At 33.1% G+C, this 21,540-nt stretch overlaps 1 long non-coding RNA gene across 2 annotated transcripts in view; it reads right to left on the bottom strand.

Moving 5' to 3' along the window:
- Positions 1-21,540, bottom strand: part of LOC106687722 (uncharacterized) — a 234,352-nt gene that overhangs the window by 120,755 nt on the left and 92,057 nt on the right. For both annotated transcript variants that reach the window (XR_001344211.3, XR_001344210.3), the window contains exon 2: positions 19,046-19,130. This is a non-coding gene — a long non-coding RNA (uncharacterized lncRNA). The remainder of the gene's footprint in view (positions 1-19,045; positions 19,131-21,540) is intronic.

Genomic DNA, 21,540 nt, shown 5'->3' with positions numbered 1-21,540 from the left:
TAGCCCGTCAGCCATTTATCAAAGGAACTTTTAATTCGAGGATGAAATTGCCCATAGGATGCACGGCTAATGACATAAGACAAGGTCGATATTATTGTTAACAAACTCTATTATAGAGGGCGCCACTTTGATCAACTTATCCTCTAACTTGCTACTTCTAGTAATTAGTGGATCCTACTGCTGTCACAATGGATTAATTAATGTTCTCCGTAGTCATTGCCTGTCAGTCCCTCAGTCCCGTTCCTCCGTGTCCATCTATGTTATACCAATATCCTATTATATTCGAGCAGGATCAGTTTTAATCCTTTGCATCAATATATATATATATATATATATATTTCATTTTCACACATACAATGCCCTCATTATATGTTTGCGGGGGGTTTAGGAAATGAAGATACTACTATTGTTAATATTACCCTCTCCCGTATGGATTAGTTAAAATTAGACTTCTTTTTTATTATACTAACATTTTTAAGTAACGTTTCGAGAGCTTACAAATTAAAAATCATATTGATTATATACTAACCTAACTAATCCATATAGTGAACCCTTTTGGCCTAATTGCATTTGACTCGTTGTGTTATAAAGCATTGAAGAATATAGGTTTTATTATCAGTTTGTTTAGTATAATTAATTTATTATTTACTTATCATCCACTCCATTCATACAAGCTTATTAGCAAATAATCATTAATTCGAGTAATATTCCCCAATATTGTACCTACAATGAAACCTGAGAAATATCTGGATTATACAAATGGTCATCCGGCCCGTAGGACCACTTTGTTTAATTAAAATATTACATTTGCTATCCATCATAAAAATAGTCCACTAAATTCATACCAGTTTACCAATCAAGTTTAATTAATTCGGGTAATATCCCCCAACAATGAAACCCGGAGAATACTTGAATTATAATAAAAGTACAAATTATTATGCTGAGATAATGTCTTGAAATTTAATCGTTTTCCTTCTTTCGAACTACAGAGTTCATGTAAATTACATTTATACGATTTGAGCAACGAATAATGCTATGAAATGAATAGTTGATGTCTCGCAACCGGACAATTAACCTATCAATGTTCCTACAGGTACAAAAATGGCGTTGATCCCTAACCTTATCCTTTAATATCCGTTGGTCCAATTCCAGCGCACTGGATACCTGGGTATTCAACATATATAACATATATACAAACTATGAATATAAAAGTTTAGATGGATCCATTTGAGACATGTGAATGGCAATATCCTGTAGGCATTGGGTTTCAAGATCTCTCATTTATTGGATATGACACGTTCCGGCCTGGTCAGTCGATTCCCCCTGGGGCCAATTACTGACCTAGGATCACCTTTCTCACTTTGGCCTACATCATTTCGTACAGAATATCCCATGTCATAGCTCTAGGTATATAATAGTGTCAAATAAATCATATCAGTAGAATTGTTATAAGTTTATTAAAATGGTAGATTTCTAATCATGATTTTTCAATAAATAATTAATCATTATAAATGAAAACCCAAACAAATAGTTCTTTTAACGTAAATGAAATATGTAGAAAGGGGAAGTGTTTCGATAGAAATAAACGTTTTATAATTGCCGACTTTTCGGGCAGTATTTCAGGCCTTCATCAGGGCTACCTATATCTTTTTTTAATTTTGTTATTCTTGCAGGACTAATTAATTACATATACGTTTTTCTTTATATTTTTATATTATTTCAATTTTTAAATATTTATTTCTTCTATTACCTCAATTATTTATTGCTATTTAAGGTACTCAAGATTTAGTTCTTGAATTTTGTAAATAAAATAATAATCCAAAACAGCTATTTTGCAATGTTCATTTATTTTTCAACTATTTGTATAACTTTGTGTATTGTATTCGGTATGAGCATATCTTTTGCTACGGAATTCAATTAAACACATGGCTACAGTATGAAAGATAAAACAATATCAATAAATAAGTAATGCCACGGTGGACATTACATTATTTAGAATCCAGTGTCAACATAGCTGTAGCACGAATTACCTTCAGACCCAGGTGGCCTCGTGGCTGAAATAATCTCAAGATATAACATGGAGAGAGAGATCACGCGTGTACACAGACGTCACACAGTGATGGTGATAACGAGGGTGTGACATCACGACACCCTTCCACCAATGGGAAGCGGTTTAGATCTCCCATTCACCGGCGTCAGAGGTCGTTAGTGTAACGAGGTGGCCATTCAATACGCCTTCAGTGAATAGTGTGTCCCTTAAATAGTAGACGAGGATTTGAGGCGCAAAAGGATAGGAGAAATATATTTGGCATCTACCGAATGTAAGTGAAAGGTGGAACTTATTCCCGTAAAAACAGAGTTTTTTTTTAAATGAAACTTCTTTATCAATGTTCTACAACCCAAGAAAACAAAAATTAAACATGTTTAAATTGATTATGGGATGCGAGATATGAAACGTGAGGGGGGGAGGAGACAACACTGGTCAATTCTAGCAGGAAAATTTTTATATTGTAATAGAAGAGCTTATAGTACAGGAGCCCAAGGAGAAAACATGCAGTTATCTCACCCCAATTTTTGATTACTTAATTGAAAGCTAGGTATAATTACTATTCAAAATTGATGAGTCTGCCAAGTATAGGTAGAGGAATAAAAAATGGCGGCTGTTTCAAGACTTTAAAAATAATTAATATTTTATTCGGAGCTCTATATCTTTATACTACCAGCAACAATACTAAGAGAGCATCATTTAAAGATGAGTAAATTTGCTAAAATGTAAGCCCTAATAGAGCTATTTACGTTCGATAGTCCTTAATTAGTTCTTAAGAACTTTTTTAAAATGCAACATTTCATAAAAATGTTGTATGGAACGTACTGAGATATGAGTAGTTATTTATTTTGAGAAATCTATATCTCAGGAACTATGTCACATACAGATATCTATTAGCATTCAAATTAAAGCTAGTTTAATGAGCTATAAAGTAGTTTATAATATTTATTTTCGTAGGAGTAGTAGTTTTCATGAAATTTGCTAAAATAAATTGATTTATAGTTGTTCGGACAAATTTTTATTTGCCAAATTCATATTCATATGTGAATATCATAAAAACTACTACCCCTACGAAGATAAATGTCATAAACTAAAGTATAGTAAGCTAAATTTCCTTTATTTTGAGTGTACATACGGGTCTAGAGATATATTTTTTCAAAAATCAAACATTTTATTCGAACAACTAGAAATTAACAATTTGTGAGTTTATTTTAGCAAATTTCATGAAAACTACTACTCCTACGAAAATAAACGTCATAAACTACTTTGTAGGTCAATTAACTAGCTTTAATTTGAGTGCTAATAGACATCTGTATGTGGCATAGTTCCTGAGATATAGATTTCTCAAAATAAATTCACTAACAACTGATCTTTAGGTATATTCTTAAGAAGTGTTGATTTTTAAAAAGCTATATCTCGAGAACTATTGGACGTAAACAACTATATTAGTGCTCATAATTTAGCAAATTTACTCTTCTTTAAATGATCTTCTCTTAGAATTTCTATTGTTGTTGGTTGTTTTTAAGATATACAGCTCCGAATGATAAATTAATGTTTTTTAAGATTTTGAAACTGCCATCATTTTTCATTCCCCCTACTTAGCAGACTTAGATAAGTAGTCATCAGTTTTGACTAGGAATTATACATAGGTTTCATTAAAACAATCAAAAATTGGGGTGAGATAACTACTTTGTTTTCGGCTCTTGTACTATTATAGTAGCTTAACCCGTAAGATGTGCATTTTGCTCACATTGGAAAATAAACCTCTATATTTTTCTAGTATTTTATCTGTTTTGTTTATACTTTTGTCTAACTTCCGCTAACCCTTTGATGTCGTTATTGCCTTTTGTTTATGTTACTCCCTCTTTTACCTCCCCAACTATACTCATTGCATCTCTGGCCTCCTTACGACAGTAAGACTTAAGCGTTCCTCTCACCAGTCCTCACCATTCCTCTCCTAACGTAGCATCTTTATTTTTCCCATTTGAACATTCTGTTCACCTGAACACCTCCTGCTTTATTTTTAAATCATTAGCCGAGGCAAGAAGATCTTCGATCTTTTTCGAAATCTGTATTTTCAGCTCCTGATTGACAATTTACAATTTCAAATTGCATCGAAAGTAATAGTAAAGATTTTTTTAATCATGAGAGATAGTTGTCCGTGGATGACTTATACGAGGAGAAGATGGCCAAAATATAAGACTAAAAAGTTGAAGCAACTTATTTAATCGTTCCAACACTCAAAATAAAGGAATTTTAACTTACGATAAAGTAGTTTAACACACATTTCTTCGTAGAGGTAGTTGTTTTTGTGATACTGGCACATGAATATAAACTTGGCAAATGAAAATTTGTCAGAACAACAATAAATCAATTTATTTTACCAAATATCATGAATACTACAACTCCTACGAAAATAAATATTTTAAACTACTTTATAGCTCATGAAACTAGCATTAATTTGAGTGCTAATAGACATCTGTACGTCAAATGGTTTTTGAGATATAGATTTTTCAAAATAAATTCACTAACTACTGATCTTCCAGTACGTTCCATTCAACATTTTTATTTGTTATTAGCTTTTTAAAAAGCTATATCTCGAGGACTATTTAACGTAAATAGCTCTATTAGGGCTTACATTTTAGCAAATTTACTCTACTTTAAGTGATGCTCTATTGGATTTTCTATTGTTGTTGGTAGTTGTAAAGATATAGAGCTCTGAATGAACAATTAATTATTTTTAACGTTTTGAAACTGCCGCCATTTTTTATTCCTCCTACCTATGCTTGCCAGACTCATCAATTTTGACTAGTGATTATACGTAGTTTTCAATTAAGTAATCAAAAATTGGGTTGAGATAACAGCCTTTTTTCTCCTCTTGGGCTCTTGTACTATATCATGGTCCTGGCATCACCACTCACACTGTCCACTGTCACTACATCAAAGGCAAGGTCTTCCTCTGCTTCTTGTTCCGTAAAGTATCTCTGTCACTATTTTCCTTGGCAGATCACTCTCAGCCATCCGAGCAACATGCCTGGCCCACCTCTATCTACTGAGCCTTACAAACTGGACAACGTCTGGTTCCTTATATAAAACTTTGAGCCCTTGATTTGTTCGACCTCTCCATATCTGGTCAACCCTGACAGCTCGAAATATTTTACGGAGAATCTTCCTCTCCAAGACCACTAAGTTGTGCTCATCAGCACAGAGATAGTCCGATCCCGAGCCATACAGAAGAATTGGCCGAATAATAGTTTTATACAAATAAATCTTAGTGTCCTTAGACAAGGCACAGCTCCCAAAATAGGGACTACGGCTATAATAACAGCGGTTGGCACATAGGACTCTTCGTTTAATTTCGTCGAGTCCAGAACATTGTCTTGGGTTTTGAGCGATCTAAGATACACAAACTCGGGGACTTTCCAAAAGTATATTCTCCTATCCTGATTTCTTCACCTGGGGATTTCTTCCGTGACCATGTATTTGGTCTTTTCTGTATTCACTTCAAGCCCCATTTTTCTTGCAGCTTCAACTAATTTCATAAATCCATCAGAGACATCTTGGAAAGAGCGTCCAACAATGTCAATATTACCAGCGTATGCAAGAAGCTGTATTGTTCCGCCGACTTGAATTCCAAATTCTCTAATGCCTTTTTCAAGAGCTAAATTAAAGAAGAGGCAGGCTAATGCTTCCCTCTGCCTTAGCCCTCTTCGTGATACAAATTCATCAAATAAAGTTAAAAGTATCATTATTTTTTAGGTAAACTTAATCTAAACAATTGATAGATTTTCCACTTGTAGAACAACTTGTGCAACAATTGACGGAATATTTACAAGACATATCTAAAAAATACAATCAAATTCAAAGTTATTTCTTATTTTAGCTATCACTAGCCAATCATATCAACATTTACTCATAATTCGAATGATAATGTAAACTATAATTTTACGAGTGAAAACTATAATTAAAACATTATTAAATAATTAAGAAAATAAAATAAAACAAAAATACAACATATATCTGGATTATCTCTATAGGAAGTCTGGTGAGTCAATTCATTTAAAATACTTTGAGGTTAATGACTTCCATTTTGAATGAAATATTTATTAAATATTCATAACATTGTACAACGAACGTTTCGGGACCACTGTCCCATATTCATGCACTTTAAAACAAATGGTTGACATGATTTCCCATATGAAATCATGAGGTTTTAAAGTGCATGAATATGGGACAGTGGTCCCGAAACGTTCGTTGTACAATGTTATGAATATTTAATAAATATTTCATTCAAAATAGAAGTCATTAACCTCAAAAAATTTTAGATGAACAATATATATCATTATAACTCCTTACAAAAAAAAAAAAAATTAGCTATTATTAAAATGATAATTTGATATTTTTCAGTTTATTGTTTTTAAAATTAACTTGCAAAATAATTGTACACTGGTATGACTATAATTTAATACGAGTTATTTTACTGGAATTTTTTTTTTGTTAATTTTTCTGGATCTTTTCAGATCTGATGAAGCACGACAAAGTGGAGCGAAACGTTGGCGAATAAATAGTTGTTAACTAAATTTTGTTTTCTTTTGACTGCACCCCTGACTTTTATCCCCATAATTTTTTTTTTCATGTATTTATTTATTTTTTTTATAATTATTTATATTAATATAGTATTATTTTTCACTTCATTTGTCCGTAAATATAATATAAACGATAAAAATAATAATAACACGTTACTTTCATCTCAGGTAATATTTTCTGTAAGGTTAGATAGTTTTGAATATACTATGTAGCAAACTTATTTATTATTTTTTCCAGATGAATGACACTTTCCCTCTCATACCCCTCCTATGTAAATATACATTTCTATGAGCAAGGACAAAACAAACATACACATAGAATTATCCAGGTCAGTGGACAGGGAAGCTCTAAGGGACAATTACTATGTATGTGCTCAGCAATGCGGAAGGGTTTGCACAAGGTTGCAAATTGTAGACCCTTTTGCGACTAATAACGAAAATTATCCTGACATATCTAAAGGGCAACTATACAATCATAGAAAATATCCATTTAAGTATTATTAAATCTTAAATTCTTGAAATAAATAAAATACTGTGTTGTAACCATAATGTAATAACCTATGCTACTAGCACAAGAGCCGGGAGAGGAAAAAGTCCTGAAAAAAAGTTTGAAGAAAAAAGTGAAAAGACCCAATTTTTGATTACTTGAATGAAAAATATGTACAATTACTAGTCAAAATGTACGAGTATGGCAAGTATAGGTGAGAGATTAAAAAATAGCAGCAGTTTAAAAACGTTAAAAAAAAAATTATTCGGAGCTCTATATCTTGAAAACTAGCAACAAAACTAAAAACCATAAGAGAACATCATTTAAAGAAAAGTAAATTTGCTAAAACATGAGCCCTAATTGAGCTATTTACGTTGTATAGCTTCGGAGGTATATCTTTTTAAAATGCGACATAAAAAATCAGTAGTTAGAGGATTTTATTTTTTTTTTTAGAAACCTATATCTCAAAAACCATTTGAGCACAAAATCTTTATTTAAGATTAAAACGAGAAAAGCAACTAAATTCGTCTCATAAGAAAAACGAAATGTTGGGAAACTTGGGACTGACCGACAGAAATAAAGCTTCTGGAAATGAAATAATTAATCTATTATAATTTTATTAATGCTGATCATGCGTTCCCTCTTATAGCTTAAGGCTCAAAATATTATTTCCAGAATAATAATAGAACAGCCATTTCCCGAGTCGATTCTAGCAGGGAAATTATTTTTATATTGTAACAGGAGATTATGATATAAGAAGAGTTCACTTAATCACAGCAAAGCTGCTAGGATTGTTAAATTCCTCTGAGCTTCTACTCTTCTATAACATAACAATATTCCTGCTAGATTTTGCATTTCCCAATTCCTCTCTCCTTACTGCTTTACTACTACTGTTTCATCCCTTCCGTCACGAAATCAATTTATTCCCGTATATTTTTTTCCCCTTGAGTTGTATAGCGTCGGTCAAGATATTCCACTTCAAAAAACAAACAAAAAATCGAGTTGTTCAAAAAGTTGCGAAATATGGTTTTACTCCTGTAGAAAGTACAGAAAAAGTAATTTTTCGATTACGCCCTTATACGCCATAATCACTGGGGCATCGATAAAATGAAAACTCGATATAAAGAAATGATAGAATCCAATAAAAAATACGCCAGTAATAAAGGGCGTAGTATGGGGGATATTATACGAAAAATTAAGTTTTGTATCACCAAGCTCACCTTCCTATCTAAATAATTTGTCGAGATATAATCGTTTACATGGTTTTCCAGGAATACCTCACCACGTTTATCTCATAACATATAAGATGTTAAGTAGAGTAAGATAATAAAAGAAGAAATAATAGGGGTACTCATGATGTGTTAAATGTAAAATGTTTTACCATGTTAAATGTTATAGGTATAGTATTGTGAGCAGCTCAATTAAAAATCATGTTATCAAGGTTAAATGGACAGGATCTCCAAGCGGATTTTTAGAGCAATTTGTTTTATACATAACCTTTCCTTCCAAAACTCTTGCTATTGTTTAATTCTAAGTTTTGATTAAAGTGATCTATTACAATATGCCTAAAGTGAGTGAAAAGTGGAAATTGTGTAAAAATTTGGCTACTATATGTCTTGTTCATCTTCTAACTTGTGAGGAAGAGAATCAAGATGGGCTAAATGACAACTGTTATTGCATTATTATTATTATTGTCATTCATTGTTTTATTAGTTTTAAAAACATCCAAAACATTACTAACACAATCAAAGGACAATCTACGAGCAAGTAATATAACACAACAACAAACAAAACGGTAATGAGCTCAGCTGGTCTGTTGCGTGACGTCATTCTCCATTTAGCAGACCTAGTTACAGACTCCCAACCATGTTATATGTTATATCGTTTTAACATGGTAAAAGAAGGAGGTATTTCAATTATTTAGTCATAGATAATTCAATTAAATTAGTACCTTACTTTGTTTGGATCTGACGGCAGAAACACGAAATGGCAAAGGAAAAGTGAAGAATTCAGGAAAGAAAACATCTCAATTACGGTAGAAGTGTAATGGTTTGGGATGCGTGTCGTATAATGGTGTAGGAAATCTCGTGCCTATTGAAGGGATTTTAAATGCAGAAAGTTATGTCAAGATTTTGCGCCATAACCTGCTACCCAGTGCAGCCAAATTAGGGATTCAGGATCGGTATATTTTTATATATGATAATGATCCGAAACATTCAGCAAACAAAACTTAAGAGTTATGTTAATATTTAACATTCGTCAACAACTTCATGTCCTTCCATAGTCTCATGACTTAAACATAATTGAAAATTTGTGGTGTATATTTTAGATGAAAATGTTCAAAAACACCAAATAACCGGAAGACACCACCTCAAGGATTTTTCACAGCAAGAATGGGAACAAATTAACACGTATTTAATTAAAAACCTCTTCCACTCAATGCCGAGACGTTTACAAGCGGTAATAGATGCCAACGGACTTCATACAAAATATTAAATTTAAAAAAATAATAATAAAACGCAAGGTATGCAATACTTTTTTTTTTGTATTATTTGTAAGTTTGATGTCTTGTTTTTTTATGAAAGAAGTTTTCATTTGAATTTTATTTGTAGTTATCAAGTTATAAATATACTTTTTATTTTTGAAGTAATAGGGTTTTTTTATTGCATAAATTCATAATTTAATAAAAAAAGAACGTGGTGTGCAAATACTTTCTTCGGTCACCTTACATATGAGATACATGGTAAGGGAAAAAATTGCAATCGTTGAAAAATTCGAAACTCGTTTTCGACAGAAGTACGTTTTTTAAGGTCCCGTTCAAATAACTAAGCTTTGTAACATGGTTTGTTTGTGTGTTTGAAGAGTTTACCTAAAATGTGAAAACCGCAAAAAAATAAATTACATTAAAAATTAAATTACATATACACATTTAAGTATATGCCTGGTATATGACAAATACGTAACTTTATTTTTACTGTAATACCAGATATATTTCATCCTCTTTGAAATAGGCCAACAGAGCTAGTACATCAAGTTCGAACACGAATCGCCGGGACGTTTATAGTTTAGTAAGTGAAAGTCTTGTGAAGATATTTATTAATGTCCATGCCAACTGTTTCACAAGGTGAAAAAGTAAGTAGGGCTAGGATCCAAAAAAAGATAGCAATAATCCATGGACTTTTGACTAGCGCTAAGAGATACAAAATGACATGAAGCTGCTTCATATAAAGCCGATCACGAACGACGACAACCCAAAGAGGTAGCCCTAACGACTTTACGACTCGGTGCCTTCCTAAGGAATAGATTTTACAGCTCATTGGCAAGCAATCACTGTTTGTCGATTACTGTTCACGGCTGAGTTATAGATTGCCCTGCATTTCGGCCTGTTCTCGATCCATCATAACGGCTCAAGCTCAACACCTAAAAACTGCTTATTATACCTTGTGATCATGTGGTAAAAGTAGTTATTTTTTTAAAACAGTAACTTTATATAGTAAATAATATGATATTCACCACGAATTCTGATATTCAAATTATAAATTCACAATTTAGCAAAAAGTGACTGCGATGTCACAGTGGGTTCTCGAGCCCTCCTGGAGTCTAGCCAGCCTCATAAAGTGAGTAGGTACCCTTTATAGGGTAAAAATATAGTGGTTGAGCCTAATTTTGACAATATCACCTCCTTGTACAACCATTATTCTAAAAACAGCACTTTCTTACAAAGTACAGAGTCTTTCGTATTATTGTTGATTCTGTATATCCATCTGGATTTTGGCCTCCCATTTGGCCTCTTGCCAACAATATCTACACTCACTGCTGTGTAGAGGTGCCCTGATGGATTGCTTCGAGCCATATATCCCGCCCATCTTAACCTCCTTGCCTTCATATCATGAGATATTGATTGAACAGTCTCTGCCAAGCATTTCACTGTTTGTTCTTCTCCTCTATGTGTGAATGCCTCTGATCCTCTGATGCCTCTGATCGGAAGGGGGAATAAAAAATGGTGGTTGTTTCAAAGCGTTAAAAAAAAATAATTATTCATTCGGGGGTTCTATATCTTTAAACCTACCACTAGAAAATCTAAGATAAAATCATTTAAAATAGAATAAATTTGTATTAATATGAGCCCTAAGAGAGCTATTTACTTTCAATAGTTCCAGAGATTTTTTAAAAATCACTTTTAATAAAAAATGTACTGAAAAATCAGAAGTTAATGAATTTATATTGAGAGATCTATATCTCAAAAACCATTCGACGTACAGATGTCTATTAGCACTCAAATTAAAGCTAGTTTAATGTACTATAAAGTACTTTATTACATTTATCTTAGTAGGCGTAGTAGTTTTCATGATATTCAACAAAATAAATTCACTAAATGATAATTTCTAGTGGTTCAGATAAAATTTTTGATTATTGTAAAATATATTTTAGGAACGATTAGACGTACATATGTCTGCCAGCACTCGAAATAAAGGTAATTTAAGTTAATATACAGTAGTTAGTATACACGTATCTTTGCAGGGGTAATAATCTTAATGATATTCCCATATGAATATAAATTTTGACAGAAAAAGTTTGTTCGAAACTATAAATAAATTTATTTTAGTGAATTTAATAAAAACTAATAGATGTTTTCTAATGTTGTTAGTAGTTTTAGAGATATGGAGCTCCGAATGAAATTTTTTTAACTTTTTAAAGCAGCTGCCATTTTTTATTCCCCCTACCTATACTTGGCAGATTCATTAATTTTGACTATTAATTATACTTAGTTTTTATAAAATTAATCAAAGATTGGGGTGAAATAACTGAGTTTTTTTTTCTCCTCTTGGGCTCTTGTTCTAGCTAGAGCCCAGACCTCGCAGCCGTACATCAGAATTAGCTTTATCATGGCATCCTACGTCCTTAGTTTCATATTTTTAGAGATTTCTTGGGATTTCAGTGTTCTTGACAGAGAGAAGAAGTTTATAATAATTAATAAAATCCTACTACGGAAATTAAAAGAGAAGGAGTATTATTGGATACATCATTAAACAGATTAGCAAAGATGTTTATAAACAATTAGAAATGGTATAATGGTGGCAGGTATAATTTTCTTACTTTTCTACATCATTTTAGTTGTTTGTGTCTTTTTTACTCCTGATGAAGACCATCAGAGTGGGGCGAAACGTTATCGCTCACAATATATCGTTTAATTACTATGTGAGTTTTTTTGACAATATTTTAATATTTTACTTTCTTTTCGAAAACTTATTTTGATCTTTTTCGCTGAATTTTACTAGCGCCTTAAGGACCGAGCAATCTTGGCAATGCTAATTTTGAATCTCCTCTGCCAGCACACCCTAAATCAAATTAAAACAACAAAAGATTAGAAGGAGCAGTATTGATATTTTGCCACTTCGATAATCATCCCTAAAACAAAAGCTTCCAAAGGACTCAATTGAACCAATGATCTGGATCGATCACTAACGACTCGTAGAATTGGTTGAGGTTCGAATCGGGGAGTTGGCAATTACACGAGCGACCACTGCCACTAACAGCTTTATAGTCCACTTGTTGGGAAAGTTCTATTGTCACTACCGTGCCTTTGACGTCTTATTAACTCCTAACGATCAGGACACCTTCAATATCCCAGTCACAATAACAATAACAGAATTTTGTAACTGTCAGAGAGTTCAATGACACGAAGCAGCTACGATAGCTTTCTTGGATGGAACTTACAAGAGCGGAAAGAATTCAGAGGAGAAAAAATTCAGTCATTGCACCCCAATTTTCGATTAATTGACTGAAATTACTAGTAAAAATTAATAATTCAGCCAAATATAGTTAGGGGGAATAAAAAATGGAAGCTATTTCAAAACTTTGTTTTAATAATTTTTTTATTGTAATTTACAACTGTTAACATATAAACACATCAAGTAAATTTGCTGTAAGTTATATTATGACATGAAACAAACATGTGGAGAATCTACCCATTGATATAACTCCAAAAACGTTTCTAAAGGAGAAGATCTCGGGGCCATCTTCTTTTCAAACGCCTAGGAGGATTATTAGGTAGTGGAGGAGAAGCCAGGTTAGAAACGAGTTGGTTTGGGTGGTTGGGAAGTTTATTATGGAAGGATTGGTATCTGGTTCTGGCCAAATCGGCAACATAGTGGACATTGAGGTCCTGATGGATGATTTGATTTGGGACAAAGTAAGAAGCATTAAGGATTTTACGAAGGATTTTGGACTGTAAGGATTGGATTTGAGAGGAATTAGATGGTTTAGTGGAGCCCCATAGCTCAATTCCGTATGTCCAGATAGCCTTACAATAGTCATATAGATCAGTCTTTTGTAATGGATTGGAAGTTTGGACCGTTTGTCTAGTAAATGTTGCAATAGTCGGAATCGATGAGCAGTTTCATGTCTTTTCAGTCTTCAAAACATTAAAAAAATAATAATAATAAGTTGGGACCCCTTTAGTTGTTTAGTATATGTTTTTAGCCCCGGCCTCCCTACGAAGCCCTGCAAAGTGGGGCGAAACGTTAGCTCGCAGTAAATAGTTCCTTTTATACATAAAAAACCAATATTTATAACCCAATCGCCTTTGCAGTTTAAAGGTGGATAAAGTGTGACAGTAGTCAAGTCGTATAAATGTGGCAGTTAACGTGGTGGTAACTTTATCACTATTACTTATAAAGTTAATGATCAATCAAAACCTAGTTTAACTACACTACCACGACAATGAATGCTGTCGTGACGGCAAATATTTCTAAGTTCACACCAAGGCAGTGACTGATCTAGTATCTAAAACTTTCACAGTGTGAACGGGCCTGTATAAAACTACAAATATTATACAGTACACGAAGAGACCTCTTTTTATTCCTTAATTATTTCATTGCAGATTTGCCTTTTTAGGACAATATTACTACATATTCTAATTAATTTACCTTTAAAAGAAAAACATTGAAATGAATCTAGACATTAAAAAATAGGTTATAGAGGATTATAGGATAATTTTAAAACATAAATACTATCATTCCTTTCCCAAAGAAGAAAAAAAAAAAGGATCTCTTCTACAAGATGACCGGCATAAAAATTCACGACACATCTATTCTATGAGGATAATATTGGATAAGTTGGTTATAAAAAGGAGCTGAATATGAGATCGGTTCTTTTACGACAATGTTCGCTCCTGAACCACTAGATGGAGATACCTGGGCAAGGAAGCCTCATGGAGGGCCAGTTGTCACATATAAAAGCGAACGATCTTCATGACATTCCATCTTTTACTGTCTCTATACAATGCCACGCTATTCGGAAGAGATACCTTGTCCACACTTTATACACAATGAAGAGAAACCATAATGTTATATGGGACGTGTAAGTTTAACGATGTAACTCATGGTTTGTAGTGAGTGTTGTACGTATCCAATAAATGTCAAGCTACTGACATTATGGACCAATTGTTTAAATAAAAAAACTACAAAAACCTTAGTATGTTTTATTAATTTATATTTAATTATTGTTTACCTACTTGACATACGCTCTAAACTAAGAATGAAAACGGAATGTGTGTTACAATGGATAAAAGATGCTCAGAAATATCAATGAGTAAAACTAATTAGCTAAAATAAATATAGAATGTCCATAAAAGAGAATAAGAGATAAGGGGGGAAAAAAAGAAATGTTAAAAAAAGAGAGAATTACTAGCTCAGATGGAGATTCCGTCTAATGTGAGTGGGTACAAACTCGTGTAATAGATATCAGGCATAAGTGTACAAATACCTTTAAAAAAGTGGAAATCGTCACTGTTATGCAAAACTAAAAGGAACTATCAATATAGGAAAATAAACTGACGACAGAAAATGTCTTTACTGGAAGATTGTTGATTAACCGTGTGTATTAATGAATGGAATATAGTCCGGGTGCTGTCAAAAAAACTCAAATAGTAAATGGGTATACTATTTTTATTATTTACATAAGAATAGTTCATGGGTATACTATTTTTATTATTTACTATTTATCTGTTACTATTACCGTTTTCATTTACTGTTTACAACCTTTAACTTTTTCAATATTTTCAATAACAACTGTTATTTTCCACTGTTTTTTTCCTCTTTTTTTTGTAACTATGTCATGTATCTTTTTTAGCCCTGACGAAACGCTGCAACGTGGGGCGAAACGTTGGCTCAATAAAAATAGTATACCCATTTACTATTTGAGTTTTTTTTACCACACCCGGACCATATTCCATTCGAAAATGTCTTTAGTTGTCAGTGATTTTAATTACTAGAATAAAAATACGAAAAAAATACTTTTTTTGTTATTCACTTTCATTATAGTAAAAAATATGATTCAGTCTAGATTGGACAGCGACAAAATAAATCTTTGTTAAAAATAATGTAGTGTATAAAAAAAAAAAATATATACTATTTAATACTTACCGATACTTAATAGTCCCTTTATAGCACTCTCAAAGCTTTTTCAATCCCATTCGAATTCTTCAAAAAAAGCCTCAGTTTAGTTATTTGTTTCAAAGAAGAATCATGACATTGTCATACAAAGTTGTTATGAAACGACATAAATAGTGGAGAGATAGATGGATTGAGGGATAGTTGTGAATGGGCAAGAGGCAAGCTGGCCGAAGCGACCTGTCATTGAGTAGGATCGATAAGCCCAACACGGCTCTAAAAATAGCCATCCTCTATTCTCTTCGTCTGCTGGTACCCTCAGGGTCGGGGAATGGCAGAGGAGATAAGAGTCAAGTCTACGAAGGAGTTGGCACCCACCTTGCGAGAGAAGATACTTTCTCTATGTATATGGTTGTCCTTTCGAGCGAAAATGTTCTACCTAATACATTTGATATCTATCTCAATATATACTGATGTATTTGTTGTTGATCTAATGCTAATACAGAGTAATCTCGGTTCTCCAAAAGCTGCTGTTCACCGAACTGGAGTAAAAAATACTTCTCTGAGAATTCTCACAGCAGTCAATAACATTTTCGTTTTCACATAAAAGTGCTCAGTTACATTGTTAACTCCCCGATCTATTAGTACAAGAGCCCAAGAGGAGAAAAAAGGCAGTTATCTCACCCCAATTTTTTATTACACTAATGAAAACTATGTATAATTAATAGTCAAAATTGATGAGTCTGCCAAGTATAGGTAGGGGGAATAAAATATGGCGGCTATTTCAAAGCAATAAAAAAACTAATTTTTCATTCGGAGCTCTATATCTCAAAAAGTAGGAACAACACAAGAACATCTAAGAGAGCTATAAAGTAGTTTATGATGTTTATCTTCATAAGAGTAATAGTTAACATGAAATTTGCTTAAATAAATTGATTTATAGTTGTTCGGACAAATTTTCATTTACCAAATTTATATTCATATGTGAATATCATAAAAACTACTACCCTACGAATATAAGAGTCATAAACTACTTTATAGTACGTTAAATTTCCTTTATTTTGAGTGTTGGCAGACATATGTGCGTCTTATGGATCAAGAGAAATATTTTTTCAAAAATCCAACATTTTATACGAACAAATAGAAATTAACATTTTGTGAGTTTATTTTGTCATATATCATAAAAAATACTCCTACAAATATAAAGATAATTAACTGTTTTGTAGTAAATTTAACTTGCTTTAATTTAATTGCACATCCAATGGTTTCTGAAATGAAGTTTTTCATAAATCAAACTTACTGTCCGAACAAATTTATTTTAGCAAACATCATGAAAAATACTATTTCTACGAAGGTAAAGGTTATAAACTTCATTATAGCCTATTAAACAAGCTTTAATTTGAGGCTAATAGACATCTGTACGTCACTTAGTTCCTGAGATATAAATTTTTCAAAATAAATTAACTAACTACTAATCTTTCATTAGATTTTTAAGAAATTTTTCTTTTAAAAAGCTATATCTCGAGAACTACTGGACGTAAATAGCTCTTTTAGGGCTAATATTTCAGCAAATTTACTCTTCTTTAAATAATGTTCTCTTAGATTTTCTAGTGTTGTTGGTAGTTTTTAATATATAGAGCTCCGAATGAAAAATTAATGTTTGTTTAAGGTTTTAAAACAGCCGCCATTTTTTATTCCCCCTACCTATACTTGGAAGACTCATAAATTTTGACTAGTAATTATACATAGTTTTCATTAAAGTAATCAAAAAGTGGGGTAATATAACTGCCTTTTTTTTCTTCCCGGCTATTGCACTATATAGACAATGTAATCACCGTGAAAATCAAATGTGGACATTTTTACAGTTTCCATATCGTGTAATCTAATTCCTATAGAAGTGTTATTAATATAGTTTTTTTGGAATTAGAAATAATATAATGTATAATATATATTTTTTGTTAGTATTATTGGTTTCATATAATATATATATTTATAAATAGTTGATAATTTAAAATTATGGAAAAGATGGTCAGTCAAAAGAGAAACCTAAACGGGTAACAACTATTTATTTTCCGACGTTTCGCCCCACTTTGTAGAGCTTCATCAGGGTTGTTCAAGTTTATGACTTTAGAGACTTTCAAAGCTATCAACTTGAACAGCCCTGAAGAAGCTCTTCAAAGTAGGGCGAAATATCGGAAAATAAAAAGATGTCAACTATTTTGGTTTCTCTTTTCACCGCTACTCGGACCAACTTCTATATAATTTTAGTATTGGAATCATTCAATTTTTTTTTTACTTATAATGCTGATACTTGTTGCCCTTCATTGTGGGAGTTTGTATTATTATTCTTAAAAAAAAATAAAACATTATTGGCAACTCAAAATTAGTTAATGCAAATTGGCGAGAAATGCAAACGTATACAATCGTACTAGAGCTATTATCTTTCAAATCACTACGTAGTTCTGCGTAGTTACCCCCGCCCGAGGCCATCAGAGATAACAGGCACTTAGATTCAACACGCACTGATTCCGGGAATCGATTCAGTTATGGGATTACCCACAAGCCATTCTGATCCAACACCGTATCATCACGAGTTTCAAATGTCATTATCTAGAGAGCAGCACTGGTATAGGGGTCAGGGAGTGAATAACCCCATTATGAATGCAAATCTCAGTCTTCTTTAATTGAATTATCCGTTCAAATTCAATTTTAGTCCGATAATTAAGATATTAACTTTGTTGAAAATATCCTTCATTTGTTTATTTTAATTAATATATTAATATTTACAAGTAAATTTGATGTTAGTTATACAATGACATGATACAGATGCGTGGAGAACCTATCAATTGATAGGCTTTTAGAGAAGAAGATCTCAAGGCCATTTTCTATTCGGACGCCTAGGAGTATTATCAGGTAGGTAATGAAGACGCCAGGTTAGAATCAAGTAGGTTAGGGTGGATAGGACGGTTATAATCATCCTAGCCGTCCATAAATCGACCTTATTTCCTATCATATTTTACTCTTCAGAATCGTGGACCCTCATTTCGAAACACAGAAGACAGTTACAAACCATAGAAATGAGATATCTGCCTATGGGCTAATCTAGACGTCAGACCGGGTGAGGCCATTCTGGAGGAGCACAAACTAAGAAGGCTTGTACATCATCGTAGGATGGATCCTGATAGAAGCGTCAGAAAGACTTACGAGATCCGCATAGATGGGAAAAGACTCTGAGGAAGGACAGAGCAAAGGAAGCTTTCAGGAAGCGTGGAATGGATTGTAGTAGCAGAAGAGAGCTGGTTCAAGAGAGAGACATTCGGGCCAGACTCTATAAGCGAGACTCACACTGCACAGTGGTAGAAGGTAGAGTGACTACGATGATGACAATATGACCAACCCAGTCTTAAAAAAAATGTATATTTCTTTTTTATAAGAGAATTATAAAAATTAACCCTACCACAATAGTGAATTTTTTATTTTATAAATAAAATAAATATTCTTTTAGAATCTACTATACGAAAACGTCACTTACTGTTAGATGGCGCTGTAGACACGAAGCTCTTAGATGCGACCAGAAGGCAGGCTAAGCAAGCCCACAGTCTATTAGCCATTGTAATCTGTGAACATATAATTATTCTTTAATAACTTAAATAAATATTAATAACCATTAAAAAAATTGAATCTGTACCACTACAACATATGGAGGGTGCAGTACTTCGTAAAGAAGTGGTATAACTAGATCAACGGTTCTGAAAGGAGGTGATCTAGTCTGAATTACGCTCGAACGGCAGGTTTATACCCAATTGAGGGAACCCACTTTATAAGTCTGGGTGGACCCGGGAGGGTTCCTGAATCCACAGAGCTCACTCATTCTAATAAAAATAATAATAAATAAAAAAAAATTATATTAAAAATAATAGTAGAATAAGTGGTTGGGAAGTTTATCATGGAAGGATTAGTATCTGGTTCTGACCAAATCGGCAACATATAGAACATTGAGGTCCTAATGGATGAGTTGATTTGTGACAAAGTAAGAAACATTAAGGATTTTGGACTGTAAGGATTGGATTCGGGAGGAATTCGATGGTTCAGTGGAGCTCAAAGCTCAACTCCATATGTCCTATAGTCTTGTCGGAGTTGTCTGGTCTTAGGCGGTTCTCCAGCCTGATATCTACTTTACAGAAGGCCCACGACAAGGCGTATTCATTAGTAGGTAAGAAAGGAAGGCCGTGCCAGGGGATGAGCCCTGGACACTGATAGGTAGAGGAGGTCCGGACGGACTAGAATTGTCATGATAGGAGCCAGCTTACTAGTTGCCGAGATGAAGCAGACGGACTAGAGCCGGGGAGAGACGGGAAATTACACTGGTTGCCGAGATGAAGCGGACGGACCAGTGTAACCGTTAAGGATTAGGTTACAATCTTAGTTGCCGAGATGAAGCGGACGGACTAAGTTTGCTGGAGAGGAGATAGGCCATCGTCTAAGGTGAGCATACTAAAAACCAACTCTTGTGAGAATAGATTAGCAATGAACTTCTCTATCTTAAGTACTGTGTAAGCCACCAGAGCTATGACTAGACCTGGAGAAAAGTCTTGATTTAACGTTGTTTTTTTTAACGGATCAATCCCGGTGGCAATTGAAGGCCTCATGTGATCGGTTATCACTGAGGATTCATTCTTTTAACTCTACTTGAGATAGTTCCGTAGACTCATTTTGCTCAATCTTTGTTTATTTTATAAATAACATTATTACACTTAACATATTAACATATATACATTTAAACTAGATATCGTATTAATCGTATTAACAATAATAACATTATATACAATTATACAGCTCCTTAGACGCTTATAGTGCTGGCCCCTGGTGGGTTTTAGCGGCACTTTGTGCTCGCTGACTGCTACAGTCTTGTTGACCAGTGATGAGTTTAATCAGAATCACTAAAGTCATTTTTGAGAAAGACTGTTCTATAAAGTGACAATTCCAGGCAATTGATTTCATCGAAAAAGTTGCTGTCACACCCTTGGTATGTATCCACCTTAAATGTGCAATTTCAAATTTTGAGATTAGTTTCCCACATTCACACAGATATCTATGTTCAGGGGACCCCAAAACGCGGATTCAAAATTCAGCACGACCGCAATACTATATATCCCATTCATAGAGAAGTTAAAGTAAAAATTATTCCGAGTCCGAGAGATCGTGTATCAAAATCTGACTTATTAAACTCTACATTTATTTAAATCAATAATTCCTTTAAGTCCTTGCACAACCGTTGGTATAGTAACAGTGCTTCCTTACAAAGTACTGAACCCCTGGTACTAAGTACTGAATGACTCTTCATGGGTTGTAGCGGAACAGAGTTCAAGTGCTCAAAAATTAAAATCTTAAAACCGCTTCATTAAAAAACACCCCAAACGCTGCTGGGCGAATAATAATTACTTCATTTGTTTAACAATCACTTTTCTGATTGGATCTACTCTTGAGGATTTATATAATTGAAATGATAAAAATAAAAAAGATCCAAAATTTCGGTATTTATTACAGATTTTCTTTTAAGGAAGTTTGATTATATCAATTTTTTAAATTATTGAGCTGAAAAAAAAATATTTTTCTTGTAAAATGTTCCAGTACAATTATTCCATACTCATGCACCTTTGCAATCCACATATTTGTTATATTTTCAATTTCCATATTGAAAGTATGTCATACACTTATTTTGGATTTTGTTTTGGGATCAACTAATATTTTTATTATCTTGGTATTAATATAAAAAAAATATATATAATTCGGTAAAAATGTAATCATTTATACGGAGTTATTGATTTGCAACGTTAGGCATATCCGTACGTGGAGTTCGTTGCCCTTTAGATAGATAATAGTTGATTGATGGTAGGTTCCCTAGGGACTCTCCTCCCAGAGCTCTCTCCCTAGAGACTCCCACTTTTCCTGTAAAGGGGGATAAAGGTATCCAACGTATACCACATACCTGTATATCTTATCAGTCTACAATAGACGCTTACCATA

Source organism: Halyomorpha halys, unplaced genomic scaffold, assembly GCF_000696795.3.
Source record: "Halyomorpha halys isolate HHAL.00 unplaced genomic scaffold, Hhal_1.1 Scaffold1000.1, whole genome shotgun sequence".
NCBI classification, from domain to species: Eukaryota; Metazoa; Arthropoda; class Insecta; order Hemiptera; family Pentatomidae; genus Halyomorpha; species Halyomorpha halys.
Note: the sequence above shows the minus strand (reverse complement) of the source record. Positions and strands in the feature narration are given on the sequence as shown.